Source organism: Prenolepis imparis, unplaced genomic scaffold (assembly GCF_030444845.1).
Source record: "Prenolepis imparis isolate NDT839.2.m4 unplaced genomic scaffold, iyPreImpa1.0 SCAF_1, whole genome shotgun sequence".
In the NCBI taxonomy this organism is placed as follows: Eukaryota; Metazoa; Arthropoda; class Insecta; order Hymenoptera; family Formicidae; genus Prenolepis; species Prenolepis imparis.
Genome location: NW_028141159.1, coordinates 21,552,601 through 21,579,639, shown reverse-complemented (window position 1 = coordinate 21,579,639; position 27,039 = coordinate 21,552,601). Strand labels below are relative to the sequence as shown.

Below are 27,039 nucleotides of genomic sequence, written 5' to 3'. Positions count from 1 at the left end.
ATAAAATAAAAATTGTACAATGTATAATTTTTGCAATCGTGAAACATATACTAACATATAAAAGAAATCAAGACATTTTAATTAAATAATATATATTTTATTTCACAAAGGAGTATTATAAATTTAAATATTTTGATAATCACAAACAAATGCATATTGTTAACAAATAATAGAACAAATGTTCAATTTACAATTTTTATAATAATAAATATCTTAATATTGTTATGTCAGCTTTACAATAAATGTTGTAAAAAGAAAAAATGGTATAATTAAATATAAAAATATAATAAATATATAATACAATTATTTTTATATAACTACTCCTTGACAAAAAATAAAGTTATATATTGTAATATAGTATTGATTATTTTGACGTTCAAATTTTGTAATAAATGAGTTTACAACAAAAGTAAAAAGGCCAGCGAAAAGACGCGCATAAAAGTGCAACAGAGTGTAATGCAACTTGTTCACATGCGAATTTATGACGGAGTGGCGCTTTAGGACGTTGTGTTTTAAGCGGAAGGGTATGAAAAGCTTTACAGAAGGATAGGCATTTTAAACCTCCTCCGGTGAGGGAAGGAGAAACAGGGAAAGACGAGGAGCTTTACAAGAGGCATCGACAAAAAAGCGCACACCTGTGGAACGCTAATGATTATGAGAGGCGACAAAGAAGATAGCTCGGAGAGTCTTAAACGAAGACAATTCCTCTTCTATCTAGAACAAGTTCAATCGCTATGGATAGCAAGAAAAGAGAGAGATTTACGATAACAAATTTAAAACTTCAAGTTCTTTAAATTTACAATTCCCAAGAGAACTGAAATAAAAGACACATAAACCAGATACGCTTATTTAACTTAAGTTAAGTCAAATCGATTTAAATTGACATTTTTCTCAGAAAATAAAATTATATTTTAAATATGAATATATATCGTCAGCATTAGATTTTTATATTTGTGCCAAGTAAAATATGAAATAAAATTTATTATGATAATGATACTTGCTTCAAATGTTTCTTTGTATTATTATATTATTGTATTCTTGTATTATCAAAGCATTGAAGTGGAAAATGCCATTTTCTACATACAATATAATTATGCTTTAAGATTCTTTCAATAAAATTTTCATTATTCTCAATCTGATATATTTTCTCAGTGTTATAAAAATTTCCATGCTTGAGACCAAGCTTAAGCTTCATTCTTATGCTTCATGAAATATGAGAAGGAAAGGGGATAGCCGGACCTCTTAATGGCGGTAAAAACAATTATGCCTAACGGAAGCATCGAGGGCAATATTATAACATTGCCCGCATGCGTCATCTTCTTGTATTTGTGTGATCGAGAACCTTAAGAATCTTACACAATGCGACCCGCAGGATGTTAATCACGGATGTGAGTACATGACAAAAAAAAAAAAAAAAAAAAAACGATACGCTTTTACGTTGAATATGAATGAGCTAATCATGAAATATATCTACATTGTGCGTCTACAAAGGTAGCTTTAAACTTTAAAATATATTATCAGATTAATTTTTAATCTCGACTTTCAGAATATATTCTTATAAAAAACATACATCTCTTTTTCACCGCTTTGTAATTTCTTGTTTCTAAATAAAATTATTTATATATTTTTATAATTATTATTTTTGAATTTATAGTTATTATTTATTCTTTATGATGTATATATTTATATTTTTTTTATTTTCTATTTATATATATAATTTATATATAAAGTATATATTTATTCTTTATAATTAATTATCTCTATTATTATTCTCTAGACGGTGTATTTTTTTAGAAATAATAAAATAATCAAAAATAAAAGCAATGAATAATTATTAAGATGTGCGTTGATTTTATATCACATACTTTTTTTATATATATTTTAATATGGCACAATTTTAATAATTTTTTACTTTTATAGTTTTTACGCGTTCGAGATTAAAATATCCAAAAGGGAAAAGAAACAATAATAATAATAATTATAAATACAAAACGCGTTTCTGCAATTGATATAATTGTATTTCGGACGCTCGCCCAAACCTGTAATTTATATATCTGGTCAAAGTTAACAATAACAAGTTTTTATCATTTTTCCGGGGCGCGAAACGAGATTAAGGTTCTGGAGCGGCCGTATCACGGTTATTACTCTAATTAACATACGGCCGCCGCAATGTTAATTGCTAATTGTAATGCGGTTCGTTGCGCGAACAATTTCTCACGGTGAAGTAATAAAGAGCGACCGTACACTTCGTGCTAACTTAGACTTTAGGATTACCTGCATTATACTGTAGCTAGTTTCACTCGCTCGTTCCAAAGAGAGCCTAAGGACGAATTTATGCAAATTATACCGCAAATTACCGTAAAGCGGACTAAATTGGTCAAACTCTAACGGAGTCATTGACACGAATTTGTCGATTATTCTCGATATAAAAATATAAAGCACAAGCAAATATTGGAGATATAATAAAACTATTTTTATCTCTGTTCAAACTTAGTTTTGTTTATACGTATTTTGAATCAAGTTTATATTTTCATGGAATTTTTCAGTTTAAATTTTCATCAAGATATTTGATATAATGTAATTAAAAACGCAGACAAATAATGGTTGCAAGTTTTAACGATTAAGATAAATGAGAAAAACAAAAAAAAAACAATTTTGTGTGTCTGTGTAAAGAGTAGAAATAAAAACAAGATTGAATATACCACAACAATTTTAAAATAACAGATATTTATTCTTTCATCATTAATCACGTTCTATATTTCTTAAAACTCTTATAGCTTATTTCGATTTCGAGCCTTCAACAATTTTTCCTTCTTATTTTAATCGCCGTTAAAACTTGCAGATACATTTATTAGCATTTTTTCATTACATTTATCAATCGTTAATATTCCATGGAATTCTGTGGTTTTCTTTTTCGACTGCTCGAAACGTATTTTGCAAAAGCGAGGAAGGATTTATGGTTACGGGCAGGTTGTGAGGAGGAAAATGCTACGTCGAAGCTACATCTCTCCTCGGCCTTGCGATCAATCTTTCAACGATGGCCAGCGGCCCCTGAAATTTACTTTCATGTTACGTTACACACCATCGGCTACAATGTAGAACGGAACGCAACGGAACGTGGTTGCGACCGGCCGCGGTAACATAAACACAGAATGCAATTTTAATGTGAAAGAGAGAGATGCACCGCGCAAGCGCTCCGAAGGTTTATTAATTTATGGAGGCTCATTTCTCCCTCATTTATTGGAGACGCGACATCGCCCGGGGGCGACGCGATGTTTCAAAGAGAAAATCTCCTGCCCGTCAGAAGAAAAACTTTCTTAATTACTATGTCCACGTGACAGGAGTTCTTCGAGGGTGATTATATTTATGCATTATAGCGACGTAATTTTTATGCGCGTTCGAGTCAAGGATATCTGTTACAAGATGTGATTCTCGTTAAATATGTCTAATAAATTTTCAACGTGACACTATTCTATATGCGTGCGTTTTATTCGAGATATATAATCTCAGTTATAAAATTCAACCTGTTCGTTTTCAGGGTGTCTACTCAAATTTTGTAAAAAATTTCTCTGAGAATTCCCTAATCTTCCAGATATTTTCGTTTAAAATTCAGATAAAATAAGAAAATTTGTAGATGCAGCCTTTTAAAATAAGTTTCTTTGCTGTATGCGCTTTTTATATATAATGTTTTCTATTCATACGATTCCAAAGTTATCACAAGAGTGCAGTTTTTCTAGCATTTAATATTCATTTATTAATTGTAAAATTAATTTGGACAATAAGTACGATATATCACTATATCTAAATACTAAAAATATATGCAAAAATATAAAATAAAACAAAAAATAATTTTGTGTAAATGTCTTAAGGAATATTAATTTATTTAAATAAATTATTTATTTATTAAATAAATAAAGAGTACTAATTAAATAAATAAGGATGAGTACTAATTTATTTAAATATTACCTATTAAAAAAAATTGAACAATTTTCTATGAAACTTATTATAAGATCTTAATATCTTGAAAAATAGATCTCCAATTTAAAAAAAATCACATTTAAAAAAAACTTAAATATTGCAAAGATATGTTAGACACATGTTTCTTCAGTGCTAAATAATAATAAAATTATCAAAAGAGCAATTTTTTGTTAAATTCCCTGAATCTCAATCAAATTCCAGATAATCACTGATTTTTCAAGATAAAACAAAATTCCCTGAGAATATTAGTTTTTCAAGGTTTTTCCCGGGAGTATACATCCTGTGTTACAAGATATGATTCTCGCTAAATCTGTCTAATAAATTTTCAACGTGACGCTATTCTATGTGCGTGCGTTTTATTCGAGATATATAATCTCAGTTATAAAATTCAACCTGTTCGTTTTATTATTTTTTTTGCACACGCAAAGTCGAATTAAGATAAAAATCTCTGGCACTTGGCGCGATGAATCGGTCGGTGATTCAGGCAATAGGTACTACTAGTTACACATTAGTGAGCAACGCGCCGATGATGCCTATTTATGTGATATCCAGCTTTCTCTAAAGCGCCGTGAAAAGAGCGGAAATTATTTCTGACTCGTTTCACCGTGTGGTGAGGTTGTTTACAACGACGCACACACGTTGTGTCAGAGACATCGATCGATATATATACATATCGGGTACGTATGGCCGATATTTATAATGTTAAACCAGGAGTCCGGCTCTCTCGCTTATTGCGGCATAACGCAACGTCCCATATCGCTCGCGCGACGAGAGACGGTTTTCACCGACGTGAAAATGACGTTACTGCAACGGACACGTCTTTTACACAGGCGCCTATTAAATGCTATCAATCCGTTGCAGAAATACACGTAGCAATATTGTTAAAATCCCAGTGGCGTTGAAATATTTACGCATATCGCTTTGCGTTTCGAATAAGCCCGCACCATAAAATATGACGGTTCACGGAAATATTAGCACAATTTTGATTAATCTTTTTTTCTTTTTACTCGAACTTTTCGTCGCACACAAAATTTTCGAAATCGCCAAATAGCACTGTTACGAGGTTTCAAAGCTCGAAGTGTCGTAACCTTTGAATCTATTGAAGCTCCAAGCTTCTGTAAAGATTTCAGTCTCGCGATACCAAGTTGTCGTGTCGATTTTCATGTCAAAGTTTCAAGGTTTCCAAGATTCCGGGACTTCGAGACTTTGGGATATTTATCATATGATCTTTGAGATTTCTAATATTGTTTCAAGATTCGCGCAAGATATTCGATACAAATATATTATTATCGAAAGTAAATTTCAAGCAGAAGATACTCGTGACGCGATCAATGTTTCTCGATCTTCCGTGATGCATACGATTTATTTGTCGAAATTATTAAAAGCGGTATCATCCATCGCGTTCACGGACGAAAGGCTAGCCCGAATTCTACTATATAGGTAGGAATCGATAGAGACTAAAATTAGTTTGGCGCACTGATTGGCGAGAAAGCCGAACAGCCGGAAACAAGATCAGCGTCCGCTAACGGCGCGATTCCGACGATCGAAAATTGGATAAGAGCAGTTGCAGTAACTTATATAAAGTTCTTTGCGCGGTTGGATGGTTCGTACATAAAAGAAAACGGAGTATCTATCGAAAATTGAGGAATAAGTGTTCTTCTCTTTTCTAATATAATAAGCTTCTCTAGCAAGAAAATTTCATACATATATTATTTATAATATATTTTAAGTGCAAAAAAATATATATGGAATATTTATATTATATATAATATAAAATATAACATACATAATATATAATATAATATATAATATATATTATATAAAATAAAAATAAAATATTTATAAAATTTAAATAAGAATGTAAAAATAAGTAAAACTGTCAAAAAGATGATCGATTAAAAAATGATTAATGTTTGCTTTTTTTCTTTATTAAAGCTGCACGCGTCTCCTCCTCTTATCGGAAATGTAATTACGTCGAAGAGAAAATTTCCTCTCGGTCTATCGACCTTTATTACAGAGAGAACACAGCCGTGCGGCTTTGTGTCGGGGAAATTTTTTTTTGCTCGCACACATGTGTCTGGGCCGTGGTAGAAATAATTAAACACCGCGACGCAGCGCGACGCGCCCGCTCTTTTCTATTCTCCACTTTTTTCCTTCAACGTCGGAGGAGAGAAGGCCGTCGCGGCGCCCGATGCCCGGCGCCGCACGCGCTGATGACATGTCTCTAGACGGGGACAGGAGAATCATGCACGCACGCGACCTTCCGCACGATCGATATCGTTGTCAGACTCGAAAGATGGTTGCGACTATTTCGATGGGATCGCCATAGTTCTTTGCTCCTCTTCGAAGGAGCTTTTTCATTTGCGCGGAACGGTAAAATGCAGAAGAAAGAACGGGTCCGGTCGAGTTTTTGTTGTCAAAATCGCGGTAATTGTGAAATAAATTTAATTACACGTTTGCTAAACACATGGAGAAATAATGTACTATATAAGCGTGCGCAGAGATTTGTTGCGTGCGATAAAACTCGCGACGGAGAGGCGAGTCCTGTACACACGCGATCCTATCGTGCATTTTTTCCTTTCTTTTAAATTCGCATGTGAAATGCGTTTTTCTCAACATATATTTCGTTCGCGCTCTTCTGCGCGCAACTATGATGCTCGCACTGTGACCTTCCTCTAAACCTGCCCGTATAGCACTTAGCCGTGTAACGTCCTGCTCTCACACACGGGTACACACATCCCTCTCCTCGCTAAAATAAACCCGTATTTTTAGAATGTCGGCACGCATCGCGTAGGTGCTGATGCTTTTCCCCGTGTATATACCGCCACAACCGCGTTCGGGAATATATTCGTCTCTCCTTCTATATGCGACTTTCGATTTTCTTTATTCCCGAACGCCTACGAAACCTTCGATCGCAAAAATCGTAATGAGATAATTTAACGTACAGCGAGACCCACGCACGAATTTTCTATTCTATCTAATTATCCTCTCAATTCGATCATAATCGATTGAAAATATCATTATGTAATCCTATTTTTTTCGCTAAATTTAAATAATAAAAAATGTCAAAAAGGCATCATGCAATATATCATGCGTACACAATATAATTTTCATATCATATACACTCTGAGAGAGAATTTTCTCTTACAAATTACCCTGAAGAATTTTATGAGAATTTCTCTGATTAATATTTATCACAATAAAAATAATAACATCTATCACAATAAAATATAAAAAACATTTGATTAATTTTACTAAACAGCATAGTAAAATCAACCAAACATATTTTATATTTTATTGTGATAGATGTTATTATCTTTATTGTGATAAATATTAATCAGAGAAATTCTCATAAAATTCTTTCCATATCATATTGTCCCACGATTACCATGATTTTTAGGGTAAATTCTAAGAGAAAATTCTTTCTGTGTACAAATAAATAAATAACTAAATTTTGAAGTAACGTAAGTTTAGAAGAGACGATCCAATGAGATGTAGATGAACTGACCTATCAATTTTAATATATATATATTAAAAAAAGAATCAACAAGATCGTCATTGCTCGATATGCATGCAAGAAAGCATTTGGGAAGAAAGGAAGGAACTTCGAACTTTTCGTCTTCGGGGCGTATCAACTCTTCTGTTCACTTTTCTGTGCTATCGTATAATTTGCATGAGAAGAGCAGCCGCGGGCCGCGGTACCTAAGTACGTATTAACCGACGAGCGCGAGATTAATCCGGAAATACTGCAGGCAGCGATTTACGTATTTATGCGCCTCCGAGAGGCTGAGTATCCGGCGGGAGGAGGTGCATATACACCTTGCACAACTCGCGTATCAGCGCAATGAATTATCACCGGCCGGCAGATCGCGCCTAGGGATCGCGTGAGTCTCACTCGAGTCTCGAGTATATCTCTCGAATAATAAATTATAATACAACGGTACATTTGGCGAGAAAGAAATACACTGTGCGATGGATTTCCAACAAATCGAAGAATAAGTTGGATATTTCGGAAGTTTCATCGAGAAAACACAGCTGGATTCTAACCGTAGTCTGTTTGTGCATAGATGAGTATCGCGACCTGCTTCGTCTATGACTTCTTTGATAAACGCAGCGTCGATTTGATTCGAGCATGATTCAGTCTTTTATAGCGCGGAAATACTTGTGAATATATACGTATATACAGAGTCGCCATAAAATTTTCAATTCGAAGCGCATTAAATTGACGACTTCATTCTAAACGTTCAATCGTCATGTGTTCGTTCGTCCGTTCGTAGAACTCTTGTCGCAAGTTCCTCGTAAATTACCAGAGGTACATCGAGCGCGGGATTACAATATTTCATCTCTCTCTCAACCGGGATTCATTAACATATATTCCCGCGGATGCCACATAATACCGAAGACACGCTTAGACATCTTACAGCGTAATTTTCCTGAAGAATAACCCTCCTCGAATAACCCCTGCGGTGAATACCGTCCGATATATTAATTGCGAGATTAATTGCTCCTTCTGACGCGCAGATATGGCCGCAGGGGGGACGACAGGAGATTGGAATTTACATAGATAGCCTGTCGCGATTATAAAATCTCTCGCGAGGTACAGCGACCTGAAGATATACTTTCATCATATATTTGTAATATAATATACGCGTGTTTCCTTCATTGAAGGAATTCCTGTTTTATATATATATATATATATATATATATATATATATATATATAATCTTTAATAATCATCATAATATTTTTATTGTATCAGAAATTATTTCATTTTTTTTCTACAATTTTATCTTAAATACATTTTAAAAAATTAAATTTTGTTCCTAAATTTATTTAAAAAATTTTTATTTATTTAATATAAATTTTAATAAAATGTTTATTTTTATGTAATTCATTTTTTATATTTATATTTAAATATTTTTCTCTTTTTTCTTTTTTATTCCTCTTTCTTTTTCCTTCATTTCAAAATTCATTCATATAATCCTTGCCTTTAATCTTTTATTTTCTTTGAAACTGGTGTATAAATCTCTAAATTTAATATTATTTAATTTTTAATTTCACTTTTACTTCTTTAATTTCTCATATAAGTAAATAAAAAAAAAGTTTTCGGATCATACTTTAAGCATGGAAATTTTTTCCAATTTTCTCTTATTTTTATTTGTTTTACAATATAATATTTTCACAATATTTAAATTAATCTTTTTAATCCAACTAATTATTTTTATTTGTTTTATATTTGAATGATACACCTAAACAAAGAGTTATTTTGATGGAATAAATCTCTTACAAATTTAATTATTTTAATCAATCTTTGGAAATTAAATTTTATTTTTATTTTTTGCTAAAAATATATTTTAAAAACATATATCTCTCTGTTCCTTTACCTTTTATCGTCAGAACGTTTTTACGTATCAGGAGTTAAATTTTATCGATTATATCGAAAATTCTGAAAATAGGATGCTAACTTTGTGGAGAGAGAGACGAGTGATCTATCTTGGTATCACGGAATTCTTCGACGTTCACCGATCGCGGGCAGCCCTTTTATGAAGAAAATATGCAAAAACTTTCGCCTTGTGTCCGATATCCGGAACAATGCATCATTGTGCACCGACGCAAATTGCGCGCGAGTTTACGCATATTAGAAGCGGAAAGCGCGCGTCAGCGACGACAAAAGTTGACAGCAGTAATTAGTTTTTATTTACCGACTCGCACGTTGTAATCTCGTGACGGCAATGGACAAGTAAACAAACGCGGCTATTCTCATATCAGCCACGATAATCGTTCGACACGTGATTCCCTCCACCTTCTTCTTTCTCACAATCAGTCTCGATCTCTTTCTCTGTGTGGAATAATTTTTCTCTACCCCTTATTGAAATATTTCTCATGATCGCGGGCTATTTTCAACGTAAAGCAAAACGAGATATTGAGTTGCCAAGAGATGATGACATTATTAAAATAACTTTCTTTAATATAAGAAATGTTTCGCGATATATAAATATTATTACAGAACGGGGGGTTGGGGGGGTTGGTGTTTATAGAGCTTTCTCAGGTTGCTCCGGGAAATTGTAGCGCATTCTTCGAGATTATGATGCAAAGTCGTAAAGAGCGAGCTCGCACTGACAAGTAGCGTAAAAGCCTATACGTTACCTTGAAGATATAATGCTCGTAATCTCGCGGCGTGGGTACTTGCAAAATTTACGACCTTTTCACGGTACTCTGCTGGGACATTACAATACTCACCTGAAAGCAGAAAGAAAATTTCGTTTAGTATAAGTGCACGCGCATCCCGAGGCATGAATGGGACACAACACATTCGTGTAAATCTTAATCTTTTATAATATCTATATTACAAAACAAATTATACTTGTAGCATGATTTATTACAACATTTATCGGGTGTGTGAAGTTGGCATCCTCTTATGTTATGCTATCATAGTTCTGTTAAGAGTTCTGAGTTATTTAGAACCATAGGAAAAGTTCTTGATAATTTTTAGAAATAGTTCCTGTCATTACGATAACGAAAAAAGATTATATTTCATAGTGTTATCACTTTTTTAACACATGTCAAAAATACACAATTATTTATTTCACAATACCGCAAAAACGAAATATCAAAGGTGGTTTTAGTAATCGATATTCGTGACACGATCAATATTACAATAGCGGCTGGTATCGAACGTTCGAAAAGAATGCGCAAAATGAATTCTCTGGTACATGTTCGGAATTTTGCCGTTTAAAATAAAATATCTCTTCACTACCGAAAACATGAGGAGCAAATCGATAACATTGGAGATTTTTCTTCGAAAAATTAGTTTTCGCCTGAGAAGTCATGACGAAAAAAAAAAAAAAAAAAAAAAAACAGATGCAAAACTGTGAATTAATTCGCAGAAAGACATCGCATATATGATCGAAAAAATTATCAAAAAAATTATCATTCCCTGGTATCTAAAATATATAAAAAATTATACAAAAAGAAATATTAATTCCTAAAAGATTTCTTATTGCAAAGAGAAATAAAATATTCTTCATTAAATATAAATTAAGAGCGATAATGAAACAGTCAAATGCGTAGATATTTTGGTACATATGTTAAGTATTAAGAAATAAATTTGAAAAGAAAAAAGAAGTATGATTTGTGTGTGTTTGTGTAAAATGTCAAGTTGATAATTATCTCGAAGTTTTAATGAGGTTAAAATGAGGATTAGAATAAACCGCAGCATTGTGATAAAATTGTAATACTGATATATAAAAATGTAACATGTAAGAATATTTACATTCTATAAATAAAATAGTGCAGATATATTAAAATAAAAAGAAAAAAATAATTAAGCATAATAAAATATTATAAAATAATGTATATAATTACTTTAATTATGCATATTATATGTAAATATGATAATATTATGTATAATATAATGTAACATATGTGTAGAATATAATTATACACTATATAATATGATGTCTATCAAATACTATTTCACACAATTATGCAAAAGCGAATATGTATGCGATTAAAAAATGTTATTTTAAATATTTTAAAATGATCGCGCGGACAATCACGTTCTTTGCATCGCGGCTAGTTTCATCGTCGACTTTTTTCTCGCGGCGATAATGACACATCTGATCTAAACGTATGCACGTGGAGCGAAAGAAAGGAGGAGAGACGCGGGAGGGAAAAACGAAATGTTTTGCATCGCGCAATACTATTGTCCGATCTCAACAGATAGCCGGAAACACGCAACGAAGCGAAACTTCCGGCGAAACCGACACCCGTGCGGCATACGTGCGGCCGCGCGAACAAAACCGCACGAGAACTCATCGCGGTCGATACGTGTTCGCGACGCGGATATTAAACGGCAAAGTCACACGGCGCAGAAATACGACGCAGTCGTGCAAAATTGTCTCCTTTTTCCATTCTTTTCTCATTGATGTTATCGCGTTTATGCAAACGATCAACGAGTGTATTATAGAACAATTTATCGGGAGGCTTTAATGCGCGAGAGAGTTCCTCGTTACTTCCGTTTCTTTTTCGTAATTTTAATAAAATTCAGCATTTTCAGCGCGATATTTTTTACCCCCGTGTATCGCCAACATCGACAAAGGGACAAAAATAGCGCAAACCTTTCGCAGTATATATATAATTATATATATATATATATTTTATATTATATATTACATTATGTAAATTTAATATTTATTACACATATAATTATTTAAAATAATTACTTTTATATATTTTACGTATTATTTATACATTTTTATATTTAAATAATTGTAATTATTTAACAAAAAAAATATATATTAACATATATTTTAATTATTATATATTATATATAATATATAATATATATCTACATATATTATATTATAGATATTAATTATTAATTATATATATATTACTTATATATTATTTCTTATACATATATTATTACTTATTACTTATAAAATATATATGTATATGAATTTCAAGGGAAAAATGGCCGTAACAGAATAAATTCTGAATACGTTTCCATTTGCTAAATTTGTTTTTCTTATTTGTTCCTTTGCGCGCCTTAAGAGCGGCTTTATTCTTTTTTCAGGACATAAAATGGGACGATCCTGTGTCGGTCGTAACGACGATGGAAAATGTTAACGACGGAACTTTGGAAGGGCGCGGAAACGAGGGAACGTTGCGTAAGTTAATCGCCATCAATTTACCCGACGCACCTGGCGTAAGAGAGGGACGTTGCAGCCGCAGTTGTAAAACAACGAATCACAATCGTTCGATGGGGAATTCAATAACGACGGTCTGGAAGTGAGCCAAGGATGTGCCACCGTGAAATTCGCAGATGTGCAAACGACGACGAACGATAGAAATGAAATTGTCAAAATCTTGCGAAAAAAAGTAAAAGATTTGAAAAAGATCAACGCGATATAAAATATAAATTTAAGCAATTGATTTTATTTGCAACATCGGTACGACAATTCGCTTAATTCGAGAATCTGAGAGAAAATTAATCCAATTATATTCATTTAAATTTTTTAATCCTAATAATTTTCCTTCCTAAAAATGTGTTTATGTTACTGCACCTTTTTATGCGTGTGATTTTAAATTTAAAATTAAGATTATGAAACTTTAAGATGGTAAAATGCGAATATACAGCAAATCTCGCCAAATTAATCGTCCGATATAAATCGGATAAGTCTCTTTTAGTCGCATCGTGATGATTCAGCAAGTGGTTGTTTCTTCTCGAGAAATATATACGCGCTCATCTTAATTCGGCGCATGTCGTAAACGCGAAATTTATGGATATATACTTCCTCTTTGAAACGACGTTGACTTCACAAACCCGGGAACGCTGATTACGCAAATCACCGCTACATATTTCGCTGACAGTTTGTACATTTCAAAATTTACATCATCCACGCGCAATCAACCACCTCTGAAAAGCGTTTCTCTCCTGTCTCTTCCAAAATTAATATCTCAATGCTACGGGAGTTTATAATTAACAGGACTGTATCGAACATATATATTATGCTCTCTCTTTTCTCTCTATTTCAATTAAAGCTTCACGTCAACGTGTAATACGCGGATTATGCCTTCGGACGAAAAATAGATCGCGCACAATGCTGCAAACATTCGCGACAGCAGCCGTGCATAAGCACGAACAAGCGATATTAACGGACGATCAGTCGTTATTACGACCTAATTAAAAGTTGTATCTATCAGGCGGGGATTTGATTTTCTCGTTCCGCACCGTCGACCCGACGCCGCATGAATATTCCACGCGCCGCTGCAAATTGTTTGGCAAATCTGTGTGGTGGCAAAGTTTAAGTATGTGTGTATATGCACTGTCGATTTTGTGCCATTCGAAAATCGAGTGGCAAAAAGCTGCCGATCGATCGAATTAGCGAGTGTTAATACGCGCGAGATACATAAAATCGTGTTTGCTGAATAATACATGGCGAAGAAGGGTGGGAGTTTGTTTTTTGCCGTCGACTTTTCGCGCCATCATTTTCATCATTTCGTTAGATATTAATGATGCAAGTGTGTTTCATCATCATTTCGTTTTTAATGGATCCCCTCTCAGATCCATTCGAGAACTCTTGTATGCGCGATTCGATGGTAATACCGCGATAACTGCGTATGTCAATATTTTCTCGTGTCGGAAGATTGACATTCACGTTCCAATATTTTGATCGCGAATTACGCGGTAAAAAATGTACCCGTCCGTTCGGAAAATATAATTTTCCACGCGATCATTCGAATCTCTCCTCCGAACGATCTCATCAGATATGTAACATACAACCAAATAGCAGTGAAAAATATAATATAAATCTGTTTAATTTAACAAAACCGATTTTGAATTTTGTACAATCGAAAAAGCATGCGTATATATTCGATTTTTTTTTTCGATTGATAACTCCTAACTGCGATAAATATCATGATTAAATTGTAATTCAGATCAAGTAGATAAAGGCCACACCTACACATATGGTACGGAAAGAATTTTATGAGAATTTATCACAATAAAAATAATAATATTTATCACAATAAAATATAAGATATGTTTGATTAATTTTACTATACAGTTTAGTAAAATTAATCAAACATGTTGTATATTTTATTATAATATATATTATTATTTTTATTGTGATGAATATTAATCAGAGAAATTCTCATAAAATTCTTTCCATAATATAATAGAATTATATAAATTTCAGCAGAGATATGAAACGATGTGTCAAATGTATGCTCGATCAAATATATGTTCCTTCGAGGCGACAGAGCGACTCGCGCGAAAATTCTCACGAAGCCAGTGACCTCTTGACCTACCTCGACGACGGTGAGCGCCCTTTTACCCTCTTTCTCTTCTCCATTCTTCTCTCCCCCTCCCCGAATCATTCCGCCATCGGTTTCGCGGTGTTCTTATCGCGCCAGGGACTTTTCTCTCTCCGATAGGACAGCTGCCGAGTGATAACCACGACCGAGGAATATCGGGTCCCCCGATTCATGCACGAGAAACGCGTATAGTATTTCGCTGGTGTGTAAGTCGACAATGTCTGCGATTTTCTCGCGCGTCGCGATACTGCGCGATATTCAGATGGCCCGGTACGAATTCAATTTGAAATCGTGTCATCGCTTGAATAAGTCGAGATAAAAGGGCAGAGAGAGCGAACGAGCGAGAGAGAAAGAAAGAGAGTGGGGACATCAGTCGGAGTCTTTATGGACGGAACATTAAGTAAGTCGGAATAATATAAAAATGCGATGAAAAAGAATCGTATAACTTTCAATATAAAAACGGAATCGTGCATTTTCTTTCCTCTCTTTACTTGCTATTGCAATGGTGCAGAAGCATGTTTTATGCAGAGCAGGGATATCAACATAATTTTCGTTAGGTTGCGAGGAAGAAATTTGCAGCTGACGTCGTGGAGCGGAAGTGACTTCGAGAGTACCGTTACTTTGCTTTTTTTCTCAGGTTCCAAAAAAAAGAAGAAAAAAATATGACACAGAGAGGAAGAATGACTGGCAGGTGTTGCTCTCATTTTTCAACAATACGAATTTTATCCGCGCGAGTGAGTGTGTGAGTATATGTATATAAGGCTAAATTAAAAATCATTGGAAAGAAACGCTCGACATATGTCATGATCTTTATTTTTCGGTCGGTTCTCACGATCCACAGGTAGTGAATCACATTCGATCGAATTTAGAACCATTTCTTGACGAGGAGGAAAACAAATGCGTACGAGAAATTTAGTAACTCAATTTAAAACCAATTTAAAATTTTCCACAATAATGGACCAGCTCATTTCAACGCTTAACTTTTATTTCTCGTTGCAACTATATATATATATGCAGAGTACAATGTTTTAAATATATTTATAATATCGACGAATAAAAATTAGTCAAACAATGTTATCAATAAAGACTTTGATTGCGGAAAGTTAGAATAAAATATGAAAATCGAATCTAAATAATTCTAATACTCAATAACTTTTACATTTATTTTTATCCTCACATTTAGCCCGCATTAATCAATTTAATGTCGTCTTTCTTAATGAGATAAAAAAAGCGAAAGTTGACTCGCGCCGAGAAAAAGAAATCTGAACGAAGAAAGTTACGGAATACATATTACATAAATTAAAATGAGAAAATATATATGACATAGAGAGTTTTTTTCATCACAGCTCTATATACATATATGTATAAGCAAAATTGTTGTCACACGAAATAGAGGTTGACAAGATCGGTCGTCAAGTTGCGCGACGGAAGAGGTTCAGGTATACGACGTGATTTTACGACGCTCTTCCACTTGGTCCAAATTTCTTTCACGATCCTGTTTGCCGAGGATCGTGTCATTTCGATTCCATTTTCTCTGAACGAAAATTCTCTATCCATAACGAAGAGCTACCGGTGATTATCGAACCGAACCGAATGTTAGGAACATATCAAACGAGCGTTTACAAGCTACCGAATATATGTATACATATACGCGCGTATATATACGTATACATAACGATGTGAAGTGGTCTAAATTCCGACTATACTCGAACGCGAATATATATCTCGAGCTCGACGGATACTCGAGCGAGCGTTTACGCGTTGCCGCGCAAATCCCATCAGAGATTACGGGCTGCGAGCATCATCGTCGGTCGGGATCCGATTAAGGACGGCAGCTCGAGCAGCGCAAACCAGGGGCAAACTGTATAGATTGGATCGTCGAGTGGTTACCGAAGATTCGGTCGAGCCAGGTCCGTCCGAAATCCGCGTCGACCTCTGCCGCGAGTTGATTAAGTCTTATTATTTCACAAGGTCAAAAGGGTGGCGCAATCAAGCTCTATATATTTCGATATTTTACCCGCAAGTCTTCTGGCAAGTCGTCGGACATGCTTGCTTTCTGTGACGATCGTCGATTGAGTGATTCAACACGTGATCATTCTATAACTTTCAATATTGAAGTCCCCAGTGATCGAAAGTCAAATTATTAGATTTCTGTTAAGATGTAATTTTCATAGCGCTATTGTTTTGGTCGATTGACAGTAAAATAATTAATTTTATATAGATAATTGATATGAGGAGAGAAATATATGGAGAATTATTTTTTATCTAAAATAAAAATTTCTCTGAGTGTTTCATATAATGTTCTTCTCATACTAATATATAAGATACATTTAAAGGTTAAATGTACAAGCACATATTGTTGAAGAGAACACGTAAGCGTAAGACGAAACTCCAACGTAATCACGGATTCGCGGAAGCTGAAATTGCAATTGTACAAACTTGGATGAGTCCTCGTGTGGCTTCGGTCAATCGTGCGAAGGTTTGAATAGCGAGATAGAGATAGAAAGAGAGTGACAGAGAGAACGGCAGAGACTGACAATGAGAGAGAAAGAGAGAGGCGCCCATTTGAGGAAGGCGTTTGATGGTCGTCACTTTTGGTTAACCGGAAACGCGAGAACATCCTCCGAATGTTAAAACGAGATATCCATTCGTCTACGACCTTCCGCATTAATGAATCGGTATACATTCGCGGTTCCGTGACACGAAATCTCTCGTCGAGGCGTTCATTCGGCGATTTAAATTCCGATCTCATGACGCTCCTGTCGTAAGGATGTATCCCGACGTCTCGCGAGACTCATAAAAAAATTCCTACGATTGATTTTTTTTCGTAAGATCGACACGGCTGTCTCTGTATTTTGTCTTTAAGATTATTAATCTCCTACTAACTAGAATTATAAATTTTTTTAATTTCTTGCCTCGTAATTTGTTGCTTCATTGACAATATTCAATAAATTCTCTATATTTTTCCTACATGTTACAATAAACAAAATCATGTATGTTATATCATGTTATATTACTCTATTATTATTATTATCAAACCTTGGCATAATCGAGATCTCGGATGTAGAGTAAAAATTATAAAAAAATACCATAAAAGAATATATTAATTGCGCTACAAAATTTAATTATACTGATCCATATATTGAACAAAAATCATATTGTTGGAAAGTTAAAAGTTAATATATATATATAATAAATATATAATAAATATATATACATAGAGAGAATTTTCTCTTAGAATTTACTCTGAATCATGGTAATCGTAAGACCATATAGTATGGAAAGAATTTTAAAAATATGTTTGATTAATTTTACTATACTTTTAGTAAAACTAATCAAACATTTTATATCTTGTTGTGATAGATATTTTTATTTTTTATTGTGATAAATATTAATCAGAGTAATTCTCATAAAATTTTTTCCATATTATATTGTCCCACGATTACCATGATTTTCAGGGTAAATTTTAAGAGAAAATTCTCTCTGTGTATGTTAATGTATTTATTACGATAAAATTATATTTTATTGGAATTATACCGTTTAACTTTCCAATAATATGATTTGTGTTAAAGAATAAGAATGTAATGCTCTATAATATTGTGTGTCAAACGATAGACGCGTTTTCTCTCTCCGGCGTGCGTGGCCCAAATGATAAAAGCCCAACCAAGGACTTGGAAATCATGGAGGCCATTTCCGGCGATAAATTCGCGTCCATACGCACGCATCAGGATCGCCCGCGTGTCGGTTTATTACTTTTATAACGATCGTCGTTTATTACGACGAAAAAAGAAACTCACTAAGGGGTAAATCTCGGGGATGTATCGGAGCTTATCCGCCGGGGTGATACTAGATAAAGAATAACGATGGGAATTAAATCGACACTTCTGTCGATATATCGGCCATCTGGCATCGTGTCGCGTCGTGCCGCGTCGGATAAACGCGATTCGTCGTTTTCTATTTGGAATCGAGGAAAAGAGAGAGAGATGGGATGTGTTATTATATTTCTATTTTCACATCATGTCACTTAAACATGTTTTAACCCCTAATGGCGTATCAGCGCAATTTCTCTTTGTGCCAGAATATTTTTTTTCTTTTTGCGAGAACAATCACAGAGAACAACGCAAAGGAAAAAATTAATAAATGGAAAAAAACATTTTTTAATGGACTTTATCTCAACAGAATTTTATAATTTGACATATAATCGTCCAGAAATATTTATAATGGCAGAAATTAAAAAATGTAATTAATTTATATAGAATTAAAGACTCGCGCGCATGGAAAGAAATTTGTAGTAAATAAAAAGAAGGGGAAAGAGAGAGAGAGAGGCAAAGAAAGAGAGTGAAAGGTGCTTGGAGAACCCTGTACATTGCACATTATATAGTAAGAGGTTGACCCGTTCACTCTTGGTATGACGCGATGACGTGTTCCGCCGACTTTTCGCGTGTGTGTTAGTGAAACGAGAATTCCACATGTAATTGTCTGTAACCTCCAGTTACAGCCGCGAGATAGCTTAAATTTTCATTCGCAGAGTGAAACGAATGTTTCTGACACTCCGTGGACATTTTTCAAATCGCGGTTTCTTCCCTTCGTGTTTTTCACGCAGCGATTTTTACGCAGGAAACAAGTTACTCGACGTTAATTCTTATTCTCGCGCCGAAATCACTCTCGGGTTATTGAAATGGGAGAAAATGTGTTTCGCGTTTTACACAGTAGTAATCGATACAGAAGATGGTAGTGATAAAATATGTACCGCGTATTTGGTAAATACTTGCAGCGAGAGAGTAATCGTTTGCACAGTAAACATCGGGCGATTGCACAGTCCGAGAGCGGGCTTTGCATCTCTCTGTCGCGTGTTTAATTCCATGAATAAATTCTACTGATTACGAGACACTGTTTTATCTTAAACGACTGCGTCAAAATTACTGCACTCGTGGAAGAAAATAAAAATATTCCACGCGAAAAAAAAAAAAAAAAAACGAAATGTCATCCTCTTTTGAACAACTGTTTTTATCGAAAATGGTTTCGTCTATTTCCTGCATTTATATGAGAGAGACACGTGTAATGCGTATCTCTATCAGTAATTTAAATAAAAAAAATATTAACGTATTTTAATGACGTCAAAGAAGACAGAGCATCCAAATAGGCTAATCAACGTTTGTTCCGAGAATTAATTCTTATTCTAATAAAATTGATTTTGATGTTACAATGTTAAACATCAGTATCTCTCCATAACAAATTGTATTACGTGTAGTTAGTCAATAAATCAAATAAAATTGTAATCGAATTTGTATATAACAATTATAATATTACAATATAATATTTGCTGAATAATATTTGCTGTAGAAATTAATTAACGCTGTCTTCGATATTTATTGCAATAATTGCTTGAAATAAATTAAACTAAAAAATATATATAAATACATGATATAATGTAATCTAATAAATATTATTTATTGTAAAATATATCTATATATAATATACGATAAATGTATTCTAATGTTAAGATTTCTTGATGTTTTTATTTTGACACGCAATATTTATATGAAATAAATAAAAATATAAAGCTGAAAAAGCACAGCATATACAAAGAATGTCAAATATATTGCGAGAGAGAACTCTGTAACTGCGTCAAAATTCTAAAATAATACTCGCATACGAATTGCAATAACTCCAAATTGCTTGATGCTGCTGTTTCCATCTCGAAAGCCGGCTCATAGCGATTTATCGTCGATGATGACAGCAACGATGCAAACATCAACGAGAGAAAAAAATCGCACGAATAAACTCTTCGACCGATCATAATTCATACGTAACGTTACAGCGAAAAAAAAGAGGAAAATGAAGAATCAATTCGAACGGGATACGACGAAAATACGTGAGATCAGAATCCATCTTTTATATCCATATCCAATTTGTATGTTTTTATTTTATTTTACTTTTCGTTGATTCTTGAAAAGATCGAGTTTTCGAATTTTATTCATCACTATTAAAAAAAAACCATAAATTTTTAGGTCATGTGCATAGATAAAATAATTTTATGCATATGCAAAATAATTTGACGCATTGCGTAATCCTAAATTTTCGATAAAACACACGAAGGAATGTCAGAATTGAAATTTCACGATAAAACGTGCGAAAGGGCAGATATACTATAAGAGAAAGAGAAAGCGTGTCAAGGCCGCATATTGAAGCGTGAAGGTCTAGCAAAAGTATTGTGACGGACGATCTATCGATCCGAGACAGCCGGCGAACGATCAGCTGTCATAAATCTGCCGTTTACGGAGATCTAAAGCGGAGCGTTTTGCTTGAAAATTTTCTCGCAAGACAATCACTTTCTGTGTACACATACACTCTTGACGAAGGAAAGAAAAATATATATGCTGAGACATAAAGAAGCAGCAAAGTTTTAATGTACAAAGCAAAATGGAGCGAGGATACAGCAGCGCTGCGAGCACTTTAATCTCCGTTTCCTTGGCTCGAGTCCTTTCAGAAACGTTCTACATTAAGATGTTAACACAAAGCGCATTCTACTCTTTCTCAACGGCAAGAATCGGATACGCATTCTCTTGGCATGCGTTTACCTGAACAAAGAAAAACGGCTGCGAGGAGAAACAAGATATTTTATTCTTTTAATAACACTTGGAGTTTTTCGAATGCTGACACATATATAGTAAAAAAAAGGAGAAATGTTTTTCTTAGACCACTTCAATGGTCGGTGAAATGAGTTATGACTCAAATTGTTTCTAGTTTCATAAATATCCATTAAAAATATCAAAAATATCAATTAAAAAAGTAATCCAACTTCTGCATAAAATTTTCTTTTGTGGTATCGGTATTATATCTAACTATCTCTCTTTGCAAAAACAATCCTAATTAAAGTTTGATTGACTTAAGTTGTAATTAATTTAGTAGTAATGCTACTTTGACATTTAAGCTTTCAATTTCCTGATTTAATTGTAAAATATGTTTACAATAAATTTTAAAAATTGCGATTTATTAAAAAAAAAAATGATTTAAATATAGAATAATCAAGAATAGAGGAGCAATTATAAATATATCGTATAATTTATTATTAACATTTTTAATATAAAAAGTTTATAGATTTTAATCGCCTAAGACTCGCGAAACGCCCACTATATTCAGCCGGCATTGAAATTATATTATTGCAGAAAAATCACGCCTTTATAGCGGGAAAACTAACTGCAGTATCGATCTCTCCGAGTTTCTTATTTTAGAGGCCGAGATACCATTTTTCTTCCACACCCGTAAAGTCCGACGACTGGCGGGGAATTTAAATTGCTGCAGACGCTAACTGTTAAAAATGATGGGCCGTGCGCTTTAGCTGTGGGTCTGATAGTCCTTCGCTCGGAATAGTCGGTTCTATCCGGTTCTCCCGTAGTCCGTGGGATGCGTAAATCCTACACGCGTGAGCGCCTTTTATCCGACGACCTCGCCGACCGATTAAAAAGGACCGGTTCGCGATTAATCGCTCGACTTAGTCGCGACTCGATGATGCGACCGTTTTTAACCCAGTTCTGTAGCGCGATGTGTAATACTGCGATATCTATCGCCTTCCTCGAAACTCCTTTTCTCGTTTACAATTTTTTTTTCCGAAAGCAATATTCTGATCCGTATTTAAAACCGATAACATAATATCGATGTTGAAGATTCTAGATAAAGTGTATCAATTCTTCGCACATCCTTTACATATTGACAAGCGGCGAGACATAAGAAAGTTTTATTATTTATGTATTCATACTCGATCTTTAGATATATACATATTTAAAAGCCGAATACGATCGTCTGATTCTGTGTATATTGATAGATATATACACTACCAGTCAAAAGCTTGGAATAGCTTAGTTTTTAAAAAAATTAATTTTTTTCTCACAAATATAATTATTTTATTGAAAATATCGATTATATTATTTTGATAAAGTTTAAAATTAATACAATAAAATTATGTATATTTAAAAAATGACATTATGGAAGAACTCGACAGAAAGAATATATACGAAAGAAATTTTTTATTTTTAAAGAAGACTTCTGGAAAACTCTATAAGAGTTCGATACAATATCGGAGCAGAAACTATCTAAAAATCACTAGAATGTCAAGATTGTGTTGTGCGCTCAAATCGAGAAGAAAAAAAATTCTATTTTACAAAAAAAGTTAAGCAATGTTATTTACTAACATTGTAAATACAATTTTTTGTTATTTTCTTTTAAAATTTTAACGTTCGTAAATAAATATCGATACTTTAGATAAAATAATTGTATTTATGAGAAAAATATAAATTTAAATAAAAATTTGTAAGGTGCTTCAAACTTTTCAGCGGTAGTATATATATATATATATATATATATATATATATAATATTTCGATATAAATGTGATGTGGAGGTTTGAAAAGTGTCATGCATATGCAACATACACTTCAAATTTCATGTAGAGTAAAAATATATACAGTTCAATGCATCTGGGTCGGTTTACACCGAAGATGAATCTGCTGGAACGAATTCGGTTACGAAAATTCGAGAGAAGGAAAGATATATAGAGGAGACTGCGGCGTTTTTTATACTTTCACTTTTGATGTCTGCCGCTGGTATGAGGATTGTCTAACTAACCTCGAAGTTACGCGAGGAGGAAATGAAAGTTAACATATGCGCGGGCGTCATGTAATTGTACGAAACTTCGAAATAAACTATACTTTAGAATGTAATGTGTGTTTATATGACTCACCATTTTATAATAGACATCAAAATAGACATCTATTGAAAAGTGCTCATTTCATTTTTTTTATTTTGGGGGAAAAAAAAGAATTGTCATCTAGAATTTTTACAAAATAAAATTCTCAAATATACAATAGAATAGATCCTAAAGCTAAATGTCTGCTTGAGACTATCGCTGCTTTATCACTCATTCTCAAAAATTCTAAAATATTAGATATTGTTCTCAACTTTATGCTTACACGAGAACTTGTGCTATCATCAGAAGAATCATATTTAGACGGTAAAATTCTCAAGTGTACAGCCATTCAGAGTCGTTTTTATTTCTATAGAATTTTCAACTTTTATCCTTTCATTCTCAAGTCTATATTCATTGGAGAGTCTTTCCTGTCGTCGAGGATTACTCTCGAGAGTATGCGAAAATGTCAAACGCATAACATTAGCCATATTTACATATTACGCGATACTGGCGCATCGACATAATACTTTCATCGACCACAATCTTATACTTCTTGCAAGAACCACGTCTGTACATTTATACCAAGCAAAAAAAATACACCTGTTTGCGGCAAATTAAATTATTGCATATAAAAAAATGTAGTTATTTAATAAAGAACGCTCGATATAAGAAGACTGACACGTGTAATTTCGATAAAAGCTTCGCGATCATTATTCTTCCCTGCAAATCAACCCCGTTGATTCAACTTTCGTTGTTATCCCGGATATTTAGCATTGGATCGCGATCTCGCGCGTTAATAACATTCCTTCCGATCTCATCATGATTTACATTCCTGATAAATCATTCATTTGTCACATTACGTCGCGTAAAGTCTGTGAAATGCATCATATTGTAATGCTAAATGTGTTTCACAATTAGATTTTTAAAGAACAAATATATATACATATATAAAATATAATTTATATATATTTTTCAGTCTTGATATCAGAGTTTAAAATATAAAATCTCCTCCAAAGTTTCTTCAATATATTCCTATAAATTTTGTGCTATACACAGAGAGAATTTTCAAAAAGTTTACTAAAATTAATCAAACATATTTTATATTTTATTTTGATAGATATTATTTTTATTGTGATAACTATTAATCAGAGAAATTCTCATAAAATTCTTTCCCTGCCATATTTTCCCACGATTACCATAATTTTCAGGGTAAATTCTAAAAGAAAATTCTCTCAGTGTACTAATTCACACATATCGCTAATTATTAATCTGTCTTCAAAAAATAAAATTAGAAGCGAGAATTTCCTCATCGTTATCGTAAATGCAAATTTCGAGAAAAGAACATTCCTCGTAGCGCACAATCTTACTCTCGTGCTCAATCGTATTCTCGTCTGTTTCTCGATTTTATTAACTCTTTACAACGGCCAAAGCGATTCGTGCCGCTAAGGGTTAAAGACCGTCATGCAAACGCGAGCCGTGCGTGATATCGATCTCGCGTTGGACGAATCGGTTGCGCACACGTCACGTGGCCGATGTGGAACACGCGTGGAACACACAGCGTGCCCTCGGCGGCAAACGCGAGACCCCTTTTCACGCCAACGCGCACGCGATATTACGAGCGTCGTTCTCTCGGACGAGTCGAGGGACGATCAGCCAGGCCGATCAACGAACTGTTAGTTCCTCCGCCCGCAATCGACATTCAACATTTATGGCGCAATGCATCGTGGAATTTATGCGAGGTGACGTCAGCCTCGCAATTTTTTCCAAACTCTTCGAAGTCGCTCTCGAAAAGATTTGCGCTACATTTCTTTCATTGCGAATTGAGGAAAGTTATTTATTGAAAAATTTGAAGTAACTTTACGAAACTCTGCGAGAATCTCTTCAATGAGACGTAACGACTCTTTTTCCACCGACTTGGAATGAGACAAAGTTATTTATCTTCTCGTTGCATAATACTATGCAACCTCCGCGCGAGAGAAAGTGAGGAGAAAGAATCATATGCGTATACCGAATAAAGTGTGCTATTATATTTCCTCTGCAAAATGCGTATTATCTTCTCGTTATTAACACGAGTCATTTAAATTTTATTTTCCTTGCAATCTATCCGCGTGTTCTGTGACAGAGAGGAGATATTTATAAGGTACATTTTATCTCTTTTTATAGCACGTTCTATTAGTCTTTTAACAGTTTATAATTAATCGCAAGTAATAAATAAAAAAAAAGAGAGTACAAGAGAGAGATGCCGCGCGCATTAGCATTTCGATGGGCGGATACACGATGTATAACGCGGTTTAACGACTTCCTCTCGAATCCCAGTTACAACCGGCGCGACGAGTTGTGAGGTAACAGCACGCACGGGAAGACTTGTCCCTTTCACTTTGGCATTTCACTCTCGCGAGATCGAGAGGCTGTTGAGATGGCACGAGGCGACGATAACGGGCGAAAGTGCAAAAAAAAGGAAGACAAAAAAATAAAAAGAAATGACCGTGGAAAAGCAACCGAACGCGCGCACGATTACGTTAGAAATGGAGCAAGTTTATTATGGAACTTTCTCTGTTTTGCCAATCTTTTCCTGTTGCTTTTTTCTCTTTATATAAAGAGAGTTATATAACTATAATTTATTATTATTTCATAATGCGTCATGCAAACACATCATAATTTAATCAAGATATGAAAATCAATTTCCATTCGCCGAGGCGGTTTCGCTTAATTATTCCGTAGAAAATTGTTTCTCTTTGTGTGAACCAAACGCGGGGCTTATGAAATCGAATGAATAAAATTAATTAAATTAAATTAATCAAAGGTATTATATTTATAATTATGTATGTATATGTGTGAACTGCGCATTTCTCGCGGATTTAATGTTATAGCGTATCGGTATTTCTTATTGATTTGCGAGAGGTTTAAGAAAGATATTGATTAAAAAAAAATATATATATATATACCTATATCCATTTGTTGCAACAAATATATGTGTGTATATAAATTTAATATTCGCACTCGTACGTCGCGGGAAGAGAAACAAGGCTATCTTACGAAACGACGACTATTAGAAAGGCGACCTAAAGTATCGAAATGCACAGAACACGAGACGCGATATTCATAACGATCATGACGTCACTTGCCTAAATCCGGGATCTCGCTCTCCAAGCAACAAGTATAATATTATATCGTATCGTTAAAGTTTCATATCCAGTACAATTTATTTTGTCACTAATTAAGGAAGAACAAACAATTTTTCTACGTATTTCTACGTCTTTTTCTTTTATTTTTTATAAAGAATAGCGCAAGAGAGATTAATATAATCTGTTGATCAAGTTATTATTTATTGACTGCGATAGTTCGGAATAGACGATTGATGATAACGATATTCACGGGAAGTAGTATCGCTTGGAATGGAAGGGATTAATCATCATTAGAGGGACAGTGATACAGTTATACTTGACAAACTTGTTGGAGCGAATGTAATCATTGTGCGAATCCCTATTCATACAGATAATATCTCTCGAGCTATAAATGTACACGAAGAAAAGCAATTTAGTTAAGAACCAACAT

General features: G+C 33.9%; 1 protein-coding gene and 1 long non-coding RNA gene across 5 annotated transcripts in view; one reads left to right on the top strand and one right to left on the bottom strand.

Moving 5' to 3' along the window:
- Positions 1-27,039, bottom strand: part of Brat (tripartite motif-containing protein brain tumor) — a 114,311-nt gene that overhangs the window by 41,170 nt on the left and 46,102 nt on the right. For 2 of the 4 annotated variants that reach the window (XM_083037534.1, XM_083037524.1), the window contains one exon: positions 10,126-10,218. The exons of the other annotated variants lie outside the window; for them this stretch is intronic. The gene's annotated coding sequence lies outside the window, so the exon portion shown is untranslated. The remainder of the gene's footprint in view (positions 1-10,125; positions 10,219-27,039) is intronic. 4 annotated transcript variants of the gene reach the window in all.
- Positions 15,109-15,786, top strand: LOC145942986 (uncharacterized). Its single transcript, XR_014426448.1, has 3 exons — positions 15,109-15,199; positions 15,437-15,541; positions 15,641-15,786. It is a non-coding gene; the product is annotated as an uncharacterized LOC145942986 (long non-coding RNA).